Source organism: Thermobia domestica, chromosome 8 (genome assembly GCF_964235325.1).
Source record: "Thermobia domestica chromosome 8, izTheDome1.hap1.1, whole genome shotgun sequence".
Lineage (NCBI taxonomy): Eukaryota > Metazoa > Arthropoda > Insecta > Zygentoma > Lepismatidae > Thermobia > Thermobia domestica.
This window is the reverse complement of record NC_137461.1, coordinates 100,777,655-100,802,540: the sequence shown is the minus strand read 5'-3', so window position 1 is coordinate 100,802,540 and position 24,886 is coordinate 100,777,655. Positions and strand designations below refer to the sequence as shown.

Below are 24,886 nucleotides of genomic sequence, written 5' to 3'. Positions count from 1 at the left end.
CATTCACCATGTACATAGCGCTACCTGTTTCATCCTCATCAGGAGGATTACGTGAAATAACATCAGCAATATAATTCTCACCAGAAGACAGGTGTTCAAACTGCAAGTTATAATCCTGAAGTTTTAGTAGCAATCTAGTGGTTCTAGCATCTAAATTACGTATAGTTTTAAGATGTGTTATGGCCTTGTTGTCTGTATGGACAACAGTTTCTCTACCAAGAATATAATCAGCGAATCTCTCACACAGAAATACTACTGCTAATAATTCTGTCTGGAAAATAGACAATGACATTTCAGTGGGCTTAATACGTCTACTGGCATAAGAGATAACTCTAAATTCGTCACCTTCGTACTGACCAATATATCCTCCAATTGCTATAGCAGAGGAATCTGAGAAGATGTGAAAGGTTTGACTCATGTCAGGCAATGCTAAGGCGGGAGGAGAAATTAACTCTTGCTTTAATAGTTCAAAAGCTTTCTGCTGTCTTGGGCCGAACTGAAATTTCACTTCCTTGCGTAGAAGATGCACTAAATCTTCAGTTAATTCGGCGTAATTGCTAATGAATTTGCGACGCCAATTGGCTATGCCCAAAAATTGACGCAACTGCTTACGAGTTCTTGGTACAGGAAAATTTCTAATAGTTTCATTCAGCTTGGAGTTGACTTTAACTTCTCGGCCAGATATGACATGTCCTAGGAATAACAGTTCGGGAAACAGAAATCTACATTTACTAAAATTTAAAGAGAAGTTCAACTTGTTTAACGTATACAGAATAAATTCCAAATGCTCGAAGTGTTGTTCTATAGAGGGGGAAAAACAAAGAAGGTCGTCTAAATAACAGGAGACAAAATGTTTTGTGGACAAGTCGAAGATACTGTTCATAACGAACTGAAACAAACTGGTAGCAGATTTCAGTCCCATCACTAGATAACGAAAACAATATTGTCTTCCTTCAAATAAGAAGGCTGTCTTCTCATAAGATTCTTCTTCTAAGGGTAGACAATAATATCCATCTTTACAATCAAATGAGGAAAACACCATAGAACCTTTGAGACGAGCTAATATATCTTGTATGGGCTCCACTCGCACGTTAGCAGATATTACCTTTCTATTCAGGTGCCTTAAATCCAATGTGGGTCTAATAGACTGCTTGTCTGCCTTGTAGACGCAGTGCACCGGATTTAAATATGGTGACAATCTCTCTTCAATGACTCCCCATTCTAACCATTTTTGCAAGAGTTTTCTAAATGGTTCCCGCATTGAGTAGGCTATCGGGTACGGCTTGCACACCACTGGCTCATTATCAGTGAGCTCGATCTTCAGTGGCTTTATCTTCACTGGCCTAGGTCTCTCAGAGAATAATTCTCGGTACCGAATTAATAAATCTACTAATCTTGACTTAACATCTTCCGTTAAATCAGTTCTGGACAAAATAGTATCTTGAATTTCGCTCACGGGCACCAAATAATCATCTTCCTGGTTCACTTCTTGTATTAAAGGTTCTGGTTCCATTGAACTTATCCATACGGAGTTCAGATTCAACTTAGCTGGTTTGCCGTCTAAGTCCTTAAAGGTAAGGATACGGTTAGCAAAGTCCACAACACAACTGTATTTACTCAAGAAAGGAGTTCCTAAAAGAACGTCTGACTTCATGCCTTCCACAATGAAGAAAGAAACTTCGAGAACATGACCAGAGAATTCTAGATATAAAGTCTTTTGGCCTTTAACTCGGTGTTTATTATCACCTACAAAGGCTTGCAGAGTTACATGCTTGGCTGGCACGAGCTTGGCGGTGGGTAACACTTCTACAATCCTTTTCCAATTATCATAACTCAAAAGGTTAGCTTCGCACCCACTATCAATTATACAGGATAGGGATAAACCTGCTATCTGGCCTGACAGATAAGGTGACTTTACGAAAGTACTATTTTCATTAACACTGTCAAAAGAATTTTCATTTAAAATAAAATAAACTTGAAGAGGAGACTGAGTGAACCATGTACCGTTAGTTCGGTTAGATAATATAGCTTCTGGTCGCTTACTACAATCTTGGCGGGCTCCAGGCGACCAATCAGGAGTCTGCCCTGTTAATTTAAAGTTGCATTACCTTGAGCATAAGGCTCAGAGACAGTTTGTGAATTTACACCCATACTTTCATGATTATTCCTAAAATTAGGACAATGGTTACAATTACAACAAGATGAAATAGGTTCAGCCTGTTCACAAGAATTTCCTGATTGACTGTTAACATTTCTACTAGCATTTCTATTTCTAACGTTTACTCTTCTTACGTTACGATTGGCCTGTCTGTTGTTAAAATTACTCTGTCTATTGTTAAAATTATTGCTACTGTTGTTATTATTACGGTTACCAAAACCAAACCTTCTTCGGTTATTACGCCTAAAATTGACATTATTGTTATTATTGCTATTACCAGGAGGATTATTGCCTAGGTAATCCTTTACATTAGCATATCCCACTTGAGCCCATTTTTCTTTAGTAGTTACTTTATTTTCAGAACTAGAACTAGCACCAGAACTACCTTGTTCATTATTGTTTTCATTGATCATAGTAGTGGCGAGATTAACATCAAAATGCACATTGCGTTTCTTACTCTTACTAGGAGGATCATTGTCATTACCTGCTTTACGTTTGAAATTAAATGACTCTAAAGACACTAGAGGACTGTTTAATAGCTTAGTTTTGTCAGGTACTTCTAGCCTCATTAGGCGCTCAGCGAGTTCAGAAACCGAAGTGATTTCTACTTGACTTAAAGTAAATTGATACTCTGGAGGTAGGGTATCAATTAAATAATCCACTAATTCTATTTGTGACATGTTATTCTTAAGCATCCTTAAACCTTTAGAGAGTTTCCACACAAACTCAGAAGCTTTTCCGTGAATGCTGGGGTTATACTTGGTGGACAGCAAATATCTCCACTGAGCCCTACAAACTTTTGGATTGAGATACTGCGACAAGAAGAGACGTTTAAAGTCATGATATGAATGAATTTGATCTGAGACCTGTGAGATCCAACAAGCAGCAGAATCTTTCATAGCTCTCATAGCAACTAACACTTGGTATTCAGGATCAAGATTCAACAACTTAAAATTCTGTTCTAATTGTTGTAAGAAATCAAGCGGAGAAATTTCCAACACATTACCTGTAAACTCAGGGAAATGACTCAAATCTGACAGACGCAACGATTTTAGACCATGACCATTATTATTGTTACCATTGATGCTAGACAGTGGACAACCGTTTGACAAGAAAGAGGGGACATCTGGCTCCAAAGTGGAAGTTCTTGGGTAGGCAGCGTCACCTCGACCAATATTGATGGACGAAACACAAGGTAAATCATTCCTATCTTTAGCATGCTGCGAAAGAAAAGGGCTAAATAAATTATTTCGCTCATAACTAGGAAAACCATCAGCTTTCCGACCGTTCAAACCTTTATCATGACTAGGCTGAGAATGAGTACAATGACTATGCGGCATACCATGAGCAGAAGCAGTGGAAACACAACTAGCATTGTTAAAGAAATGCTGTACCTGGGACAGGTTGACTTTGGCAGGGCGAAGACAAGAGGTAGTGGTTACTGAAGTAGTTCCAATCAAAGGACTAGAAACAACCACTGGAATATCAGACTGACTACTGCCCTCACAAGTACTAGGATTAACAAGACCTAAAAATCTTTCAAAGTCTGTGAAGTGTCTACGCTCCACGTTAACAACATCAGAATTAAGCTGGTTACTTTGCTCTTCCACTTCTTCATCATAATCTTGATCAAAGAGGCTATCGACCTTCTCCTTCAGGGCTTCAAGTTCGTCCCGTAGTCCTAAACAAGAGTTGCTGGTCTGGTGGATTTCTTTCACTTGGGTAGACAACGCTTCCAATTGACGCTTACACATACTATTGTCTCTCAAGCAATTAAGCAAGGTTTCTTCCTGAGAGGCTAAATTTTCATTTACCACTTCCAACTGATGATTCAATTCCGTCGTATTGTTTTCCAATTGGTTACTCAAGGCTGCTATACGAGCATCCTGCTCTTTGATGTGACGATCCACGGTGTCCTTCAGCTCAGACATTTCTTTTCCCACACTAATTACAGTTGACTTGACTTGAGAGACTTCCTCAGTTACGGCCACCTTTAGTTGGGAAGTTTCATTAACTACATCTGACCTTAGCTGCGATGTTTCTTCCGTTACAACCACTTTAATAGAATTTATTTGGGTAGTGAGCTGCGCTAGTAGCTCGGAAAAATTAGAAGCAACACCAACTTCACTACTACTTCCACTTTGACTCTTCTCTACCAAAGATCCAGCGTTTACATCATCTATTTCAATAGTATTGTCTGCTAAATCAGGAGATTGTACCAAACATGAATTACAATCCCACGAAACATTGGGCTTGCCCTTTTCGGCAAAAGCTTCTTCACTTAATCCTGCACACTGTCTACAGTACCAAGAATTACAGGATGTACACTCTAATAAAGTGCCTGAATGGCCACACTGACGAGTTTTCCTCTTAGACTTGTTCATTCTGGCACTAACAGTTTAACACATGCACTAAAATTACAAGAATACACTGAAAAAATAGTTTATTCGACGTTAAACACTTAATTGACTTTTACTTCACTGATATATAATGCGGGTCCCCAACCCAATTCGACAATGTCAACAGAGAGCGCTGCACTTCACCTACGATGAAGGTTGATTTAAAACAGTAAGGCTTTTTTTTTTTTTTTTTTTTTTTTGAACATTCGAAGATGACGGTATCCAACTTCGGAAGCTAAGAAATATACAAAATATGCTAGATATACAAGATACTGATAAACAAGAATTGCAATACAATACCAACAAAATCCTATATAGAGAAATAAAAATAGAAATCACTAGAACACAAGAAAAATCAAAAGGTACCAGCCGATATCCTGGCTATCAGGTCGCCAAAAACAACAAACCGCTGTAGCGCCCCAGAGGGCCCTAATCCCTGGCAGGCTACCGCTAAGTTTGATGTTCAGTGCCGGGGCACTGAGTTGATAGATATATGAAAAGGGGTCGCCACCTGTGATCTACTTAGAACACAGGAGAGAATAGCAAAAGATGCTAACACTGCATAAGATTGCGCTAAATTAATGCGTTAATAAAAGAACAAAAAAAAAAAAAAAAAAAAAACAAATAAACTTTTAGTACAACGGTAAAACGAATCCAACATGTGCGAGACTGCCCCCTGTACACTCTACGAATGCACAGAACACAGCCCTTCCCTTGTGCTGTGATTTCCTTACCTATTTGAAGCTTATGAAAATGCCAAACCTGAAATACAAGGCTGCAGAGTTAATTTTGCAAAACATAACACTTATGGTAGGGTATTGCAACATTTTATTTGACTTAAAACATTCACAGATTTAGAATGAGGGATCTCACCAATTATTACACCAAAATCATACTGAAGTTACCATTGTGACTGCTTTCTGAGATAACCCTTCAATGTTATACTTAGTAACTTGCTTAGTTACCCAACTGAATAAACTCACACCCATCATATTGCTATACTGTAATTGAAAATAATGATATGGGATTCAACCCTCACATGAAACAAAATATTGGAACATGTACCTATATATATATATATATATATAGTTTTATAAACTTGCATAAAAAAGTAATATGACACTAACAAATAATAGGATAAATGGCTCGAGCAAACGTAGATTTACTTACCACGACTAGTCGGGTTTACACTAATTATGTAATACTCAGAAGTATAATATGATGCACTTACTAGTAACCACCATAGCAGTGAGGAACCCTAAAGAAACATCATGCTAGATAGGTTCTCGCTACATAGTATGTAAACATAAGACAAGTGATTCATATCAAATGAATGAGGACTTGAATGTAAATAAAAGGGTGGACAAATTAGACAAATGTAAATATTAGACATTAGGAGTAAAGCAGACAATGTATTACTGAACGTCAGCGTTGATCAGGATGTTAGGTACAAGTGAGCATCATGATTCTATAGATGTAATGCTCTGACTAACAAAACCCATGTAATCGTCAAGTAGTGGCGTGTTTGGACAGAACTTAAAAGGAAACGACGGTAACGTGACCCATATAGACTGACAACAGTAACAGTCACACCAGCTTTAAGTGTAGAAACAAAAGGACAACATATTGAATCAACTTGTGCTAGACGGCCAGGTGTCTCCTAAATACTGAAAGCACACTCCTGCTTCCGACAGTGATAAACTCGATACACAGCAGTTAACTAGACAATCATATGGGTAGTGGTGTTCCTATGGCTTACTTCAGCATTGATAAGTGCAAACAGACAATCGTCGAGATTACATTCTTAAGATTGGCATCAGCGAATCCACTTACGGACGCTATGCAATATGATTCCAATGGATCAACAGCAGAAAAGATAATTCTGTACAAAGCAGAATTATGGTCGGCCTGCTACGAAGGCAGGCACACACAACACAGGGTACTTACCCTTCTGACAGGTGTAAACAAGCAGAGACTGCTATACCTTTCATAAGTGCACTTGCACTATTAACGTAACACATTTCCAACTGGACACCAAGAAATACACACTAACTGCTATTCAAAACGCATACGATGCACAGAAACTGAGACAGAATAACTGATCACTGTTGTGGAGAACTTCCATTAAGCTACGACGTCTAGAGGATAGGACAGGAGGAGAATTCTTCATCTTGCACACAACTCGATCTGGGCAGGTGAAAGCTGGGGGGCACCGTCGCCAAAAATAAACACACCGATCCTGATGCTAAAAATCCATGAAGTTCACTGGACAGTTTAACAGACAATGAAGATAAAATATATATTATGAACATCAACGGAGATTTTGAATGATAAGTAGCACTACTATAACATCGTACTGAGAACATATTAATTGAACGCTTCGTAAAAGACACAAATAGTGTATTGATGAAACTTGAACGTGTAGATATTAACTCTTATGGATAGACACTTCAAACTGTAAGCCTATGTACAAAGTTTCATTCCAACCTCTTGGGGGAACACTGAATTCTTGACTTCTTAAATTGTCACTCGGGAGAACTGGATCACATAAGTCACCAGGTTACGTACGATTAAATGGCTAAACAACACAAGCAAAATTAGCAGGAACAAGTGATAAACCTGTATCCGTACTCGCCACTTGAATAAATCACAATGATGACAATGTTCTGGATTCCACTTCCGGAATGTCATATTTTCACTGGCAAATTTACCATAAACTCCTGATGCTTCCATATTACATAAAGGCATGGGTATTCCTAAATAGGACTGATAGGGAAGGTACTTACTTCTGATGCGCTTCACGGACATGGCGAAAGAGTTGGGGGCCCCACTGCTAAAGATTTAGTTGTACATTGGATACATCATTTCTAACTGCAAGTAAAAATATGGCTCACTGGAAAACATGATGAGCAGTCTGCTCTGAGAATGCTTTCACTAGATGTTTTAGTATGCAGAAGTAACTGAACAGAGCCAACTTAAAACAACACACCTTCACAAAAATGGTTCACGTGGCAGCCTGGGCCACTAAGTACTCCCCAACTATATTCGGAATTTCATGCTATGCTAGATAGTGGCACACTTGCCAAAATCCATGAAACAGTTCCTTGAGGCATAAAGTGAAGCACACAAATTATTAACCGCAACGATGGCGGCTGTAGATCAGAGATTTGATATAATTTTTCAACGCGCACCAAATTAATCATGCCATGATGCCTTCGTCTTCAAATTCCTGTACCCAGAATCCCTTGCGCGAACCCGCGAACATGATGCTTCGGCAGGGTTGCCAAATACAAAAGGATTACAAGAGGTGAGTAATAACTTGTACTAATAATACAATTGTAGAATCGTTTACAATGGGGCGTTACAAGTGGCTATCAACGACAGATAAACCTGTAAACGAAACCGAAATTGAAGTGGAGAATAGAGTAAACACATTGTGGAGAATGAACAAAACACAATTGTTCTTAAGAATTCAAAATGTACCTTATGTGAAACAATACGCGTTTGACAAGAAATTTATAAACGCAGAGCACTCTATAATAAGACTTCCACCTTACCACGCAGACTTAAATCCTATTGAACTTGTGTGGGGGGAAATCAAGAGCAAAGCAAGGCAATGAATTTCTGGTTGACTGGACGCAAAGAAAGAATTACTAGAAAAGTTATTTAATGAATATTCACCACAGAAATTGGTAAAATGTTATGAACATGTGAAAAAAATTGAAGATTCTTACTTTGAAAGAGACGGACTTATGGATGAGCGTGGATGTAGATGAACTGATAATTAGATTCAGACTCAGATTCATCGGCTGATACAGACTCAGATTAGTGGGAGAGTGAAACTGAAGGAGAAATGGAAAACATTTAGAAGGTGAGTTCTGTTTTATTTATTTTTCATTAAAATTCATTGCGAACTTTTCCACCGTTTAAATTCATATATTACGTTGGTAAGAAATACCCCTAATCATACTTAATTCATTTAATATTCAAAGAGAAAATATTAAAATGCGTTAAAAATTAGTGCAGTCAAAATACAGCATTTACACTCAAATGTCGTAGAAAATCCTCAGACCATTCCGCTCCCTCCACATTGCAACACTGCAGAACATCATCGTCGCGGAGAAAGGAGTGGGGAAATGTAGGATTAGGTGCGCAACAGCTAGGCTGCAGCGTTCTGTTTACAAACTTGTTAACTTGTAGTAGTAGTAGTAGTAGGAACGGATTAGAAGTTCCGCAGGGGTTGGTTAGTTTCTGTTCTCTTCCCCCAAATTTTTCTGTACATTTTACATGACCAACTTCAAACAGCTAGCTAGGGTAGCGCGTGAAAAATAATACAGGGTAGCGCGCGAACATTGAAACTTGGAATGGGCATAAATGCTGCCGGCTTTTCTTCTTTGGAAATTAGAAGTTACGATGGAGAAGAATAGTAGTAATGTAAATCGGGAGCAGTTAAAAACAATGAGGTAGCTTCAACTTGAAGAGTGTTTCGTGATTCATTACATACACTACATTAGAAATAATACATACACAGCAACATTGAGATTAATATATGGTGTTCTTTGGAAAACACGATCCGAACCATAGAGATTCATCTTAGAACTGTTTCATTAGATGGAGAACTGTTTCGTTAGTCACCTACCTTACAATTTTACCTGCATAAACACTTGGATCTGGACTACCAACTGCCGTCAGTGGGTTGCATCTGTCTAGGCGTTCTCACAACTGCAATTGAACTAGAAACCATAGTAATGGAATTAGAGCACTTATGGGGGAAGATACTTTTGTGGTTCCTCTTCTTTTTCCACTCATTTATTTATTCATTCTACAATTTCTGCTTTTCTCTAATTTTATGCCGCTGTCTGAACTTCCCTCCCGGTATTTTGATTTTCCATGATTTTATCTTTTCTATCTCGATTTGGTCCTTGTTTCTTTCCCGATTTTGTCCTGTATATTCATTCAATGTAGTTCTCAAATCTCAAATCATGCTTGTGAGGAACACATAAGACAATTTTGCAATTTTAGCACACATGACTGTATAGTTGGTGCACCTTCCTATTTGACCGATAATGGTATTGAATACAAGAAGACAAGGAGTAAAAATGATATTGCAAAGGAGTAGCTGCAGTAGGATTGTAAGGAAACATGTCCGCTTATATAGCACATTAAGTAAGAAAGCTTCAAGCAAAATGGGAAGAATAATCGCAATTTGCCAATTAACAGCCAAAAACAACAAAGAAGATAATTTTAAGACTTGTAAGAAACTTATAGAAGAAGCAAGTCAAAGAAAAGCTCAGATCATATTTCTTCCAGAAGGTTTTGATTTTATTGGAGAAAATAAAGCTGAAACATTTTCTTTAGCAGAAACTATGGATGGTCCACTCATTACAAAATATCAAGATATAGCAGTGTCTAATAAGGTATGGCTATCATTAGGAGGTTTCCATGAGAAAATTAGTGAGGATAAGGTGAGAAATTCGCACATTATTATACGAGACGATGGAGAGATTGAAGCAGTTTATCGTAAAGTTCACCTCTACGAAGCAGACATGCCAGAAAAAGGAGTAAGATTAAAAGAATCAGATTATGTGTTAAGTGGAACTGAAATAGTACCGCCTGTCAATTCCCCAGTAGGAAAAATAGGATTAGAAATATGCTATGACATGAGATTTCCAGAACTAAGTTTAGCTTTGGTAAAATTGGGTGCTGAAATTTTGACATTTCCAGCTGCTTTTACCTTTCCTACCGGGGCAGCTCACTGGGAAATTATTTTAAGGGCACGTGCTATTGAAAGCCAGTGCTATGTTGTAGCTGCTGCTCAAACAGGTGAACATAATAAGAACAGAAACTCGTACGGGCATGCAATGGTTGTGGACCCGTGGGGATCCATAATTGCCCAATGTAGTGAAGGAACTGGAATCGCACTTGCTGAAATTAATTTAGATTACCTCCAGAATGTAAGGAAATCAATGCCAGTGTGGAGTCATAGAAGATACGACTTGTATGCTGACGTAACTAATACCTGTGGATCATGTAACACAAAGATAGGATTCCCAGAGGATGGTGCTTCTTTTGGATTTGGTGAAGCTCAATTGAAAGGAAAAACAGTGATATTTAACACAGAATATAGTGTAGCCTTTACTAACAGAAGGTGTGTTCTTCCAGGTCATGTATTAGTTTCTCCAATTCGCTGTGTAAGAAGACTGTGTGATCTTGAACCACGTGAAGTAAGTGACCTTTTCATGACTGTACAAATTGTCCAGAATTTAGTTGAAAATGTGTGGAATGCGACATCCTCAACTATTACCATACAGGACGGCCCTGCTGCAGGTCAAACAGTGAAACATTTGCATGTGCATATCATTCCTCGAAAGCCTGGAGATGTTGCACGGAACAATGACATTTATTCTGAATTACAAGAACATGATACAGGACCCTCGGACGAATGGCGATCGGAGGAGGAAATGCATACAGAAGCGAAATTGCTGAGGGAAAATTTAAGTTCATGCAGCAGTTATGACCAAAGGTAGATGGTTCTGTAAATTCTGGCTTTGTAATACAAGGGATCCTTATAATTGACCATATTAGTTTTGTGCTTAATAGCCTTTAATATACGTATTAAGTTAGAACAATATTACGAATAGACTAACACATACAGGTAACGGTCACAATAATATTGCTCTACGTTCCTCCGTACGCGTGTTGCTTTCACAGGATTAGATTCCCAATTGGCGTACTTTTTCTGATGTACGTTCGAATCCATTTTTAAACGATGTTTCCATCCCATATGATCTCAATGCAAAATACTGCTTGAATTACAATTCCCAAATGTCGTAATAATATGCCATAATATAGATTGGTCGTATAGTTTTACTATACGGATCCGCTTTATAAGTAGCAGTAGCCGGAACGGGTTAGAAGCCCTGCAAGGGTTGGTTGGGTTCTGTTCTCAATATCAAATGGTTAAATTAAAGACTTGTTCAATTTTTTCTGTACATATTATAACCTATGGATCTGTATAGTAAAACTGCACCATTGTTCGTGCAGTTACAAAAAGTAGGCTATTGTTTAGCTTTGGAGGGCCAGATTTTAACCGACCTTTTTTGCGTTATTCTGTTCACATTCGGTTAGGTTAGGCTAACAATTAATTCAGATTTGCGGAGCGAGCGTTAGCGAGTAAAGGCGGCTTAGAGCCCTGCAGAGCACGTTTTCCGTCTTCGTATAGTGTTGACCTCCATTAATAATAATTATCAAAGGGTATTATATAGTTTCTTCTCCACATCGTTAGTAGTGATTATTTTTCGTTATTGGTAACTGTGGTAAGTATAAATATATTGGATTATGACATAAAAACTAGTGCATAGAACGCGACCAAGTTGTGCTAGGAGGTCCCACAAAAGCATAAATGCTATCTAACTTAGTCAGGGCAGAAGCGCAGCATGGGTGCCCGAGCGGTTGTGAGGAACAGGCGCGTCAGCGACGTGGTTATACCCATAAACGAGGTAGTTTAAAACTGCTCACTATGTCACAGTATCCAGCCGTCGATGAATTTCTAAGATATACTAAATGCCATCTGAAAAACATATCTCCAGTTATCATTCTGTATTCTTTCATTGAGGCATTTGTACATTGGAAGAGGTAGGCTAAGTTAATGGGAGGCATCAGTTGTTCAGAACGTTGCAATTCTTTCACGTATTTTCTCGTAATGCCTTCGAGACTTATTGTCTTAGGTTACTACTCCTGACAGGAAAAGCCGTCAACAGGATCTATTCCAGTTCAGGCCAGGGGAAAGGTACAGTGTTCGTAGGGAGCAGGCGCATTAGCGAACTTGTGTATTCATATAATTGCAAAAAATGCACACAAACATGTGCTAGGTTGTCTACGCGAAAAATGCACACAAACACGAGCTAGGTTGTCAGTACAAATTAATTTTGCGTTATAATTGAATAGTACTGAAGTACACTTTTTAAAGCGTGTTTCTATATTTATACAACTTACATGCTCTTTGCTTATGTGTATACTTACCCTAAGCATTACTCTTTCTTTTTTGAGTGGAAGTTTTCTATTGGGCTATCTTTAATTGATAGAAACCAACCTTTTCTCCGAAAAAATATTAGAATTCTGCTTTTTTATTAGGTTAGCTTGTGGCTAACTACTTGTATCATTGTATTCATATTCCTTATTGCGCTTCCGGTAAGTACATATAGTCTCTACAGCATTTCTCATTTCTACATGTACTGAGTGTTGCACAGAAGATTGCAAGGGTACGGAATTTTATCTTTTCGACCCTTCCAGCTGAGTTTCTCCTTCCACTCCCGGCTGTGAAGACTTTTTACAGGGTTGCCAGTCGGCAGGAAAAGTGACAGGTAATTATCATGGACTTGAGAAATGGGCGAATAAAAAACTCGCATCTAACCTGCCGAAAGTAAGTGTCATTGTCATGTCTCCTAGCACAGCGTTCAAGCGCATAAACCTCCATTGAAGTAGGCTGTGAAACAAGTGATGAGGGAGTTGCTTCAACAGAACGATATGAAAAAGTTAGAATTATTTCAGTTGGTGGAAAAGCACAAACAGCCTGAAAATATTTTTAAAGTAGACGAGATGTTGAAAGCGTATGGCCACAAGTACTTCGTTTGCCTCTATCTGTGTGAACTAAATGCTATAGAAAAACCGTTTGCTAAGACAAAAGGACAGGCGATATTTTTATTACAAATACTGGAAGACGTAACAAAGGACACTTTCCGGAGGGTGACACCCACAGACTGAGAAGGATTCGTCGGGCACATTATAGACTTTGAAAATTATTAGTGGAAACGAGATGCTTTGATGGAAGGTATTATGGAAAATTTCGTAATAATTTCTTTAGGCAACATGGAGCAAACAATTGACACTGACACGTCTTCAGACTCTGAGCTTGCTCTACCATTGTCGGATAGTGACAATGAATAATAAGGTTAATGATATTAATGTATAGTAGTAATAATCATAATAGTGGCTTTATAAATCTGCAATTACGCATTATGAAAAATAGATGAGATAAAATATTATACACTAATAATTGACGGGTGTAATTCTGCGTCCCCAGTTTCACCAGGTGGATACTGAGATTAGTTCCTCGATATAAACCCAACGGACGGCCTTCTAAAACAGCTTCTTTTGTTTTATTGATTGCTTGCAGTGAGACTAACTTAACAACTTTATTTTTTTAAAGTGCAATTTCATTCCCATCTGAAGATGGACGGGGCGCAGAAGGTAACTCCTCTTGGGCCATGAATAGTCATCTATTTGTAGTTTGATTTGGAGATGGGTAACAGGATTTATGTATTGAGTAATTAATGTGTTTGCTTGGGTACAATATAAAAGTACAAAATACAAAAATACAGAACAATACAAAATAAAATAAGAAAAAATACATCTCATAACAAGCACTGAAGGGCTGGAAAGATTTCTTGATTTTATGGTAATAGTTCAGAGAAGAAATCCATGAGGATGGTGATTTTGCTGAATAGATCTAGGGCGGCTTTCAGTTTTGGCATGTAGGTGGGTAGCGTGTGTACTATATTGTTTTTTGTTTAAATCCTTCAGAAGTTGCATAGTTTGGATGATGTCTTCAGAGGACGAATTATCATGAGAGGAGGTCTTCGGTATAGTGTGTGATATTGTAGGATGTAGCAGTGGTGTCTTGAAGAAGTGCTGAATGTGAGATCGTGCTCGCTTGTTTTTTCTTTTCCTTTTTGCTTGTAGATTTGTTGTATCCACGGACATCCGTAATAATTAGCAAGATGAGCGCCTTTATAATTGATACATTTCGCTGGTGTGTCTCTGGTCTTCTTTTCCCATTGGTACGTCCAATGAGAGTCGGCGCACTTCATGCACCGAGACAGGTTGGCAAGTAGCTTGCGAATGCCAAAATCTTTGGCATTTGAAGCATTGCAAATAACGTTTCTTTTGTAATGATTTTATACGAACTTCCATGTATAGTAATGTCTTCTTTGCAGATTCTCGTAACTAGTAGAGTCTTCTTCAATGTAATCAAGAATAGTGGGATGGCGACTTTCCTTTCCCGCCTTCACGATTCTGGGTTCCCATTTGTGAAACGTACAATATTGGGTAATCTTTCTCATTGAGTGCTGTTGTGATATCTTTAATACTGGTATGAATTGGAGGGTGACGAATAATTGCTTTGATAGTCTCAGTTGTCTTTCGGTGGACTATTGTAGTTTGTTGGAACAAAAGTTTTGCATGACTTCATAATCTTCCTGAAGCTCGCTCTTAATTTTTTTTGTATCCTTTTATAAATAGAAAAGTGACTTTGCTGCAATCTTTAGTTATTAATTGTTGTAATTTATATCCCTGGGTAGGAGGGCTATTATATATGTATATCAAAGTTTTCGTCACGTCTGAAGTAGTCTTCATATCGTCTATTTTCTCATCCGTCCTAAGTTCAGTTTGGAGTGGAATCTTTTTCTGTCATCCGTGGCTTTTGAAAAGACCTCATAGGTATTTGATGTTGATGTAAGCGCAAGCGTCTGTGAAGGTCTCAGGTTTCTTCGCTGGAATATTGTAGTTGGTTGTAAGAACAAATGTACTGCACGACTTTGTAATCTTCTTGAAGCTTCCTTCTTCCTGTTGTTTGCTAACTATATCTGAAATTATTTGAAAATAATAAATAAAAATGTTAATGTATCTGCAAATGACTTTAAAAAAATAAATTTATTATTCTAAAAAGAACATTATCATCAATTAATTACTCATTTCTGTGACCTATAATATTCGGATTGACTGGAGATATCTTACGATCCACATCACAATGTAAGAATGTTAAATCCATCCATCCCCATAATCCATTTACACTTTTCCATCTAAATCTCATATCACGAAGGAAACATGGTACTTTCCTCTAGTCTAAATAGAAGTTCTGAATGGTATTTCGTATCACGCGTTTATCAAATTCATCGTAATGCAATTTGTATCCTTCAGAACATGGTTGTCTCTTACCTGGAATAGTTAATGAAGACTACCAGCTTCACGTTCCTCTTTCCGAATTTTAGACACACTCTTGAAATTGTCACTAAACAGTAGTAGCGTAACTGAGGACGAATGGGCCTTCCCGCAAAAATGTCAAAAGAGCACCCTGTTTCCATGCTCATGATGGCACGTAAAATTTATAGAGAAGATATCTTTGACTGGATGTTACATCTAGTCAGTCAGTCGCTACTTGTTCATATTATGCAAGAAAATTGCACATAATATAATTTATTATTAGTATTGCAAAGCAATTGCATGCAACTGAAAACAGAAACAGCTTTTTCCTAAATAAATTAACACAAAATGTTCACAACTAATATATCAATACTTCTGGATTCTGCTCACAACTTTTAAGGTACATGGCTTTGACGTGAAAGACCTGGGATGAACAGTTTGGAGGAGGAATTCGTTGACTATTTAGTCAATATTAAAATGGTGACTTTCCTGGCTTTCAATGCTCTGGATTGAGGAAAAGCTCAACCATCAGTGACATGCCACGAATATACACTTACCAGCCAATACATTATGGCCACCTACTTAATATCTGGAATGTCCATCTATAGTTCGCAGGACAGCAACAATGCAGGTTAGCATGGAAACAATGAGATCTTGGTATAGGTGGCTGATGACATGCATGATGCACCACATTTACACACACAAGTCACTATTCCGCGAAAGAAGTCGATGAATTGGAGCTTACGTTCAATGATACCCCAACTGTGTTCAATTGGATTAAGATCGGTTGAGCTTGGATGCCATTGCAACAATTGAAATTCATCATTGTACTTCTCGAACTACTGCATCATAACGTTGACCTTGGAACATGGAGCATTGTCCTGCTAAAAGATGCCATTCCCAGGTGGAAATATGTCCGACATAAATAATGTAAGTGATAAACAATGACCTGTCGATACCTAGGAGCCATCATGGAACCCTCCACATGCAATACTAAGCTCATGGATGAAAATGTGAAGGTTCCTCAAATTATAAAGGAGCCACCTCTGGCCAGTCGTCATCCTACTCTACACGCCTCGAGCAGTTTTGTTACCCTGGAAGATAACGGATTCTGATCCAGCCATCGAAGTCATGAAGTCATTATCGTGATTCATCGAACTATGTAATGTGCCATTGCTCTGTAGTCCAATGACGATTGGCACGTACGTTGTTGAGGAGTTGAGTTGATTTTAGTTTAGCGTCCCTTTCAGCAGCGAGGCTATATGAGACGTGGACCTACTGATTAACGTGGGATCCGAACCACATGACGTTGTTGAGGATTATGCCGTATGGTTAGCACTAGTACACGTGTGAGACATCAGATGTGGAGACCCATATCTAACAATGTACGGCGAATTGTGTGCCCAGATAAACTCGTCCTATGCTGTTGCACCAACCTCGAGAATCTACCACGTCCGACATTTAATGAAATATAGCCATCTCAATTCTTGTGGTTTGGTTTAATGTTGGTTTCACCGTTCTTTTCCAACCTTTGGATGACACTAAGCATGAGAGATCGCGAAAACAAATTGGTTGCTACCCCTGTTTCCTTACCTGTATATTGAGACATTGCTCTCGAATGATGCATTGTATTCGGCAAAATACGATGTTTTATAAAACTTATTGGCGACGTTAAGTTGTTATAAGTTGAAACAGAACACATTCGTATGTATTTTGTGATAACGTGTTTTATTAGTTTCTTTATTTTGGTTAAATTATCTTCCATAAAATTGCACACATCAATTTCTTCTGTAAATTTGCTGAACTCTTACCTAATTATTTAAGCACTAAAGAAAAAGTAAAACTCTGGTTACCACAAACACTGTTTTTATTGTATGATTTACTTATTCATTAAAATAAAAAAGGCTTTTTTGTACTATACTTTTAAATATTTAATAATTAATGATGTTTGTCAATAAAAGTTAAACACCACATGGTGCCAGAAGAAATTGAACTTTCACCCAACAAAAAGAACGTAATATAATGCATTGTGTTATGAAAAGAATGTAACTTTTCACGTGAATTATATCACGTGATAATGAGTGTAGTTTGATGCGAAATATTCAATCTTGACTAGGTAGTACTGTTAATAAGTTACATTTTTCTAATCTTATTGATGTATATAGACCAGAAACTGGATGTTATTATTTTATGCTGACAATAATTCCTCGCACATCGATATTTTTCCCTAATGAAAATGGTTACCTTTACATTATTACTTCTGGTTTCTAAATATGGATCCAAATTATATACAGTTTTCTCGACGATCAAGTGTACTTTATCTTGTTCGAACATTATATTGATAACACCTAACGAAGATCTTGCTACCTCTCACTACTCTAAAGCAGCCACTGATTGTTATAAAGAAAAGGGTATCGTCGCAGTTCGAAGAGAGACAAATCCACCAAATTGCCCTGAACTTCGGCCAATTGAAAAATATTGGGCCCACATTAAAAGAACACTGAAAACATCAAAAGGGAAGACGGCTGACTTGAAAACTTTTCGTCGCAAGTGGACTGCAGCTGCCAATCAAATAACAGAAGATGTGCGAACTCTTATGAAGCGGATTAAAAGTAATGTACGAGCATTTTTCCATAATTAGTTCTTTATGATATCTTTCGTGTGTTTATTTTATTTATTTATTTATTTTTACTTTATAGTCAACTAAAGTATTAAAACGACCTTTCTGCTTCTTCATTTCTTTACCTACTTTTTTGGTCAAAGTTACTGGCCAAGTTTTTCTGACTCATTCTTGATATATATATATAAGTTTAACATTCCACGTTATGCCTTTGGGCTAAGAGGGAGACAATGATTAAGTGAACGATGAACAAGTGACAAGTGAACGATGATGGTGGAAGAATTGGTGGAATGAGAAATAGAGAGGAAACGGGAGCCCCGGACACGATGTTGGCCACCACAAACTTGCTTGGCCTGGAATCGAATCAGGATTCCCGTACCAGAGATACGCTTTCTATCACTGAGCCACCATGTCTGCTATTGTAGAGTATTATCATAAAGAGATGGGTAGACCCTAGTAATAATCCACAGTAGGTTGCCTTGGTACAGGACAAAATCCAATGGAGACGTTTTGTTTTAGCGGCAACAAACCTCCAGGTTCCTCAAGCCATACAATTAGTTATCTGTCCAGGTATGTATGTGAAATAATTAAACAATACATAGATTCATTCAGTTCCTGATAGGTAGAACTGAAAAACTTTCAATATAATCATGAAGTTACGAGAACAACGGTTACTGCAATTCAAATTCACTAAGTCAAGAACGAAGTCAATTCATTCAAAGAGTGGAGTATAAAAAGGAGGAAAGAGGAAATTCCGGGTTTTAACTTCCCCTTTGAACAAATATGAAAAGCACATTTACTCATATTAAGATGCCTATAAAAATAAATCGGAAACGATATGAACGTGGGGCTTGCAACCCCCCCTCCCCACTCACACACTTAAAAAATATTGCGTACGCAATTACATCCAGAAGAATTATATTAATCAGAAACATTTACTTATACTGAAGTCAGTGGCGGCCGGTGGATTGTGGTATCGGGTGTTGCAGTACGAACGATAAGAGACAGAAGATATAAAGTTGACTCATTGACTAATCAGCATAACTTTAGATGCAAATGCTATGTGACATGTTAAATTAAATGAAATTCTGTTTTTAAAAAAATAAAAAAATGCAGAACATTTTATCCGATTAATCACCTTAATTAATTAGTAAGTTCTTATCCTCTCTTTGATTGGAGAAAATCTTTCTAATACATACTGGTTGAACTCTGGTATTCTTATTGTCAGGTTTTTTTCGATGGAAAGCATAACCAATGGCGGTAACCTTTCTTGGGGCATTCAATTCCTTGAAAGTATCAATTCATTCTCATGTGGAAAGAAACTTTTCGTCTTTTGCTGACGCCATAGGTACAGTTAATATTAATTTCAGAAGCTTTGTAGATTCACTAAATATTTTTTCTAGATTATTGCGAACGATTCATTCGAGCAAACTCAGTCCCTGACAGTGATCCGAATTCCTCTTCAGCGTTGATTGAAGAGAGTTCATAGCAGAGATTAGTGTTATAAAAAAATGTACATTGAACACACTTTATTCACAGTTTATCCAGGAAATTTTAAAATAAATTGAGGAAATGTATCTGGTGCAAACAACACTACTGCCATAAGATATCCTGTAAATTTAAATTTGGATTAACAGAAGCCAAAAATCAAAGAACATCAAAACAAAGAGCATTGCTAGTTCTACACCCCGAAATGTTAACTGACAGGGGTCCAAAGTATTTGAGGGAGGTCCAATACGTCTACGTAATATGGAACCTGTCTTATTCTGCACCCGAAAAGACGATAAGTAATTCTTACTTACTGTCATCTATATTTTTAGGAAAAAAAAATGATAGAACGATTTTTATTTCTATAAGAAAAGAAAGAGTACATGATGAGGCGTAAAATAAAATATTTAGCCTACATCAATAGTTTCTCTGCTAAACAAGTATAGTTCGTTAAAAAAAGTCTACAAATGTTACTCAAGTTAAGAAATTTTTGGGAGGTCCGGACCCGGTGGACTCCCCTCGTGAATACGCCCCTGACCATTGCTAACTAGTCCCAAATTCAATGTGGAGTTTCCCATCATACAGTTTTATGTGGAAATTATCAAGAGTATAAAATATACTTATTTTATAAAAGAAATATGTTTATACTAAAATACTATCCACAGAGGGGTGGGGGAGCGATTCTACATACTGACTTATTAATATTTGATTCACAAATTACTGTAGAAGAAGCCTTCATTATCAATATAAGCTAAGAATTAACTCGTAAATGCGGGTCTACTTTCATTTGTTTTCTCCTCTACTTGATATTTTCTTTCTTATTTTGTAATTCTGCAATCACTTTTTTTAATTGTCATTGTATTGATTTGCCTCAGTATGGTCCCGTAATTTAAAAATATGAATGCATAAAAACAAATTCCATTTGTTAATTGCTAGTGAAATAAAACTCAGAAATCTTATTTAGCGTGAAAAACCTTCTCGTTCACTGGAAACCGTGCTGTGTTGCAGAAGCACTGCAATGACCAGTCCCTTTAACTTCTGAGATAGGGGAAAGGAGACTCAAGATTTGCTCCAATTGCAGCGCTGAAGGAATCTGGTCGTTGTATGCTCGCTGCAACAGGATTATTTCTTGCTTTTTAAAACGAATTAACGGAACGGACAGTTACAGAAGTAAAAAATATGTTATTTAAAGTGTATATATGCGAGTATTAAAAAGTATTTTTTCTGTTCTTTACTACTATTGATAATAATATCTTTTCTTGAAATACTTTGGTCGTTGCGCAACGCTACAACGCTAACATTAGCTTCCACTGATTGAAGTGTAAAATTAGGTAAATTTATGTTCAATACTGTTCACAATATTTTGCTTCTGAACTTTCGTGACAAATAAACGGATTATTTGACAAAATTAAATCGTTTCCTACTATCACTGGTGCTACAATGAGAAATAAAAGAGTTACATATGCTTTCGACTTTCCTGCCATTTCAGTATTCACTCTGATTTGCTGATATGTCTTCTTTATCTTTCAAAATTAAGTACAGATCTATCAATTGAGTAAATGTTTAGCATCCTGGTTTAAGGTGCGGAAAACTCGAGTTCAGTTCCCAGTAACAGTATATAGTGTGGATCCCATGTTTAAATAAGTTCATGTGTTATGTAACGCCATTCCTAAAAAGGAATTTCGAATAGTAATCTTTTTAATATGTGTGTGCCTACTGTGAAGTACGTGTCAAAGGATAAATTTTGATATATTTTCTCTGTGCTTCGTTTACCCGCTTACCACGCGGAACTTGAACCCAAATGAAAAAAAAAAATGTCTTTGGTGAAAGGATGAGTTGCGTCACGAAACACAACTTTCAGAACTAATGATAACCTAACACTCTTGTGTATACGTCGACACGCACACACTTGAGTATGCGCCTGTCGATACTGCCTGCTACGGTGATACGCTGCGTAAGTGCGTTATCACGCTGCTTTGGCGGGACGAATACGCTTTCTTTTAAATAATAAAACTGCGTAAGGTCAAATAATTGTGGTAACCATATCAGATAATGCATGGCATGACATCTACGTGGCATCTGCAAACAAGGGCGCCCATATTGTAGTTTCCAACGGGGGGTCAAGTATTCGCGACATTTCAAATATAGGGTCAAATTTTGCTGTAACTAATGTAAAAATTCAATTGGGTTTTCGATATTCCAAAGTACGATTTCCTCTAGGGGGAGCGAGCGCCCCCTTGCCCCCCCCCCCTGATGGGCGTCCTTGTCTGCAAAGGCTTGGTAGTAGCACCATGTTCAAGTAATTACGAACCTTCCGTTAAAAGTGGGCATGACTGACTTCATACATAAAATCTCGTTTGTCTTATAATTGAGACTTAAGTCATAGACGTATGTAACTTCTGTTGTTTTTTCCAGGAAAAAAAAAACCTGTACATATGCTTACATGAGATAGCATAGAAGAGAATACATGAATTTTCGGGTAGTTACATTTATGATAAATTGTGAATTTTCAGTTCCCTATAGTCGGACATTGTAATGATTTACTTTTTCCCTGATAGCAGGTAGGTGCCTCCATCACTGAACACTATCTTCTCCACGAAATGAGTTTCTATCATGTCTGGATGGCGGGGACAAAGCTTTCTCCAACACCGCAGTAACTGCGTCAATTGTGGTAGATGAAGACGGTTTGAAACATAAACGCTTAAAGAGCGCGCTCTGTACTGTTGTTTATGACATCTCTATGTGCAATTTCGGCTAATATCCGTGGGTAGAACTTATTATTATTGGTTCTACCGAATATTTCACGAAAATAAATGTTGCAAAGTGATTAATGATTATAGATCTAATAACATGATATTTCAACAAAGAACGATTCCCCACATTTATAGCATCAATTGCACTAACAGTCCATAGGAGCTGGAGTGTAAATTATAATAACCGCTACGCGAAACAACTGAGCTCCGGTCAACACTGCGTTCAGTAATTTGTTTGTAACACACGCACAAAAAATTAAATCACAATGAAACGAGCTGTAATACTTCTGATTTCTCTCAAGATGACAAAATGTTAATATGTCGTCAATAGGACAATTGCTTGTAATAAATTTCGACTAACTTGTGAAAGAAATAAAATTTAAAGCTCATCAGTACTGTTTCCCGAAGGTTTCTGACTTCTGAGATGTAAACTTGTGTGTGAGACATCATTCCATGAAATTGTGCAATTCAGATGTTGAAATATTGATCTAACATAAGTAGCTGCGTACGAGAAGACACCAAAAGGTGTGTTTATTTATTTCTAACATATCGTACATCATTCGTAAAGAATGGAGTCGAGTATTACATTTGTGTTTCTCAATCTTTTCTTTTCATTTCTTTCTTTCTTTCTTTTTTTTTTAATGAAGCAAACTTAAACATTTGTTTACACCCCAAAACGCGCTAACCACACAGAACTGAATAGTAGTTAGTCTTTATTTTAACAGCAAGGATATGAAAAATCGAATCTACTATTAACATGTTAGCAAATTGCTACTGATAGATGCTATACGACTATAATTCAAATAAAGATTCTTACCTTGTACCTCGATTCACCAGTAAATTATAAAAATTCGTACAAGGAAGATTATTCTTAAATTGCTACAAAGTTTGTGTGAGAGATGTTCCATACGAATTTGTACCCGCAAACACGTGTACTGAAAGCATCTGTGACCATGAGGCCATTGATAGGGGAAGGGAAGAGAAATCGATATCATCGAATCGATCACTGCGTCGACATTCTATATGAATACTTTGTTTCTTGCCATTTCAATGTGAATTTCTCTGGTCTAAAACTTCTAAAGTACTCTAGGCATGGTGTCACGGCTAAAATAAACTAATTGCCTGATGATACAGCCTGCAAAATGCTACAGCTAGCAAGATCAACAATATTTCACTGAGTGGTACGTGTCTGTTATTTCTGTCTTTCTGTGACAGCCTATCGCTTAACTCAAGTCCATCTCCGATTATTTCCGACTAGATTTATCACCAAAAAATTGACAGAAATTGGACAGGGAAAGTAGCGCTAATTATTCCACACCACTGCTTTTAATATCTAAGTTCGTCATGCAGTATTATCATGAAATGTGTAGTTAATAAAATTGGGAATTCCTATACACTTTATTCATTTCTCCAAGAATGAAGAGGAACAAATTACGAGAAAACTGCCTTATGGATATTCTACTACGCACTGAAGCCTTTGTAAATTGTACCGCAAAGACATTCTAATGTCAATAGCGAATAAAGCATGAATAGTTTTTAATTTGAACTAACCTTGGTATTCATCTATTATTATCGAACTTTTTAATGGGATCTCGTACCTTCCTCAGTGGCGTTTTCTTAAAACATCTACTGCCAGCTTACCACATCACATTGGGGTACAGAAGTATCAAACAACAAATTTAGTCCATGAGCCAGACATCTTGGTACCATCCAGTGGGGGGGGGGGGGATCTCCCAATACTTTTTGAATAGATACGTGGTCTAGTACGAGGGTCACTTCGAAAGTTTTGAGATGTGAAATAACTTACATACTTAAATTCAATTTAACACTTACATTTTCTCAAATTATTCACCATTGCACTGTACACACTTTTGCATCCTCGAAAATCACTTTTGGAAGCAGTGCTGCCAGTCTTTTCTTCAAGTGTTGAATGTTCATTCTCGTAAGCCACTACAGCTTCTTCAGGGTTGCAAAAATCTCTTCCCACGCATGCGATCTTTGATCCTGGGGAACAGAAAAAAACCACACGGGGCCAGGTCAGGGCTATACGGCGGATGAGTCATAAGTTTGACCGTAGATTCTAAAAACTGAATTGTGATGTTGGCCGTGTCTGCGGACGCGTTGTCATGATGAAGCAGGATCCCCCTCAATCCAGTTCTTGGACGCCGTTCCCGAAGCTTCTGAAACACTTTTGTTAGGCAAAACAGTGGTGTACCACTGAGCAGTAACAGTCCTTTGTTCTTCAAGTGGACCAATGGCAACATGGCCAGATTTGTAGAAGAAAGTTGCGACCATCTTCTTCCCCACACTTCGCGGTCGCTCCACTTTCGTGGGTGGATTTTCGTCTGGAAAGATCCAAACTGTAGACTGCCGTTTATTTTCAGGATCAAATTGGTAGATTCAAGTCTCATCACCAGTAACAATGTCAGAGACGCGTCGAGAATTGCCTCCATCAAATCTTGCAAGCATTTCTTCACACCATTCCACA

The 24,886-nt window shown here is 37.6% G+C and overlaps 1 pseudogene; it reads left to right on the top strand.

The window, feature by feature from the left end:
- The first annotated feature begins 9,623 nt into the window (after nt 1–9,623).
- On the top strand, nt 9,624–11,351 carry LOC145692243 (nitrilase and fragile histidine triad fusion protein NitFhit pseudogene; annotated as a pseudogene).
- Nucleotides 11,352–24,886: the final 13,535 nt, after the last annotated feature.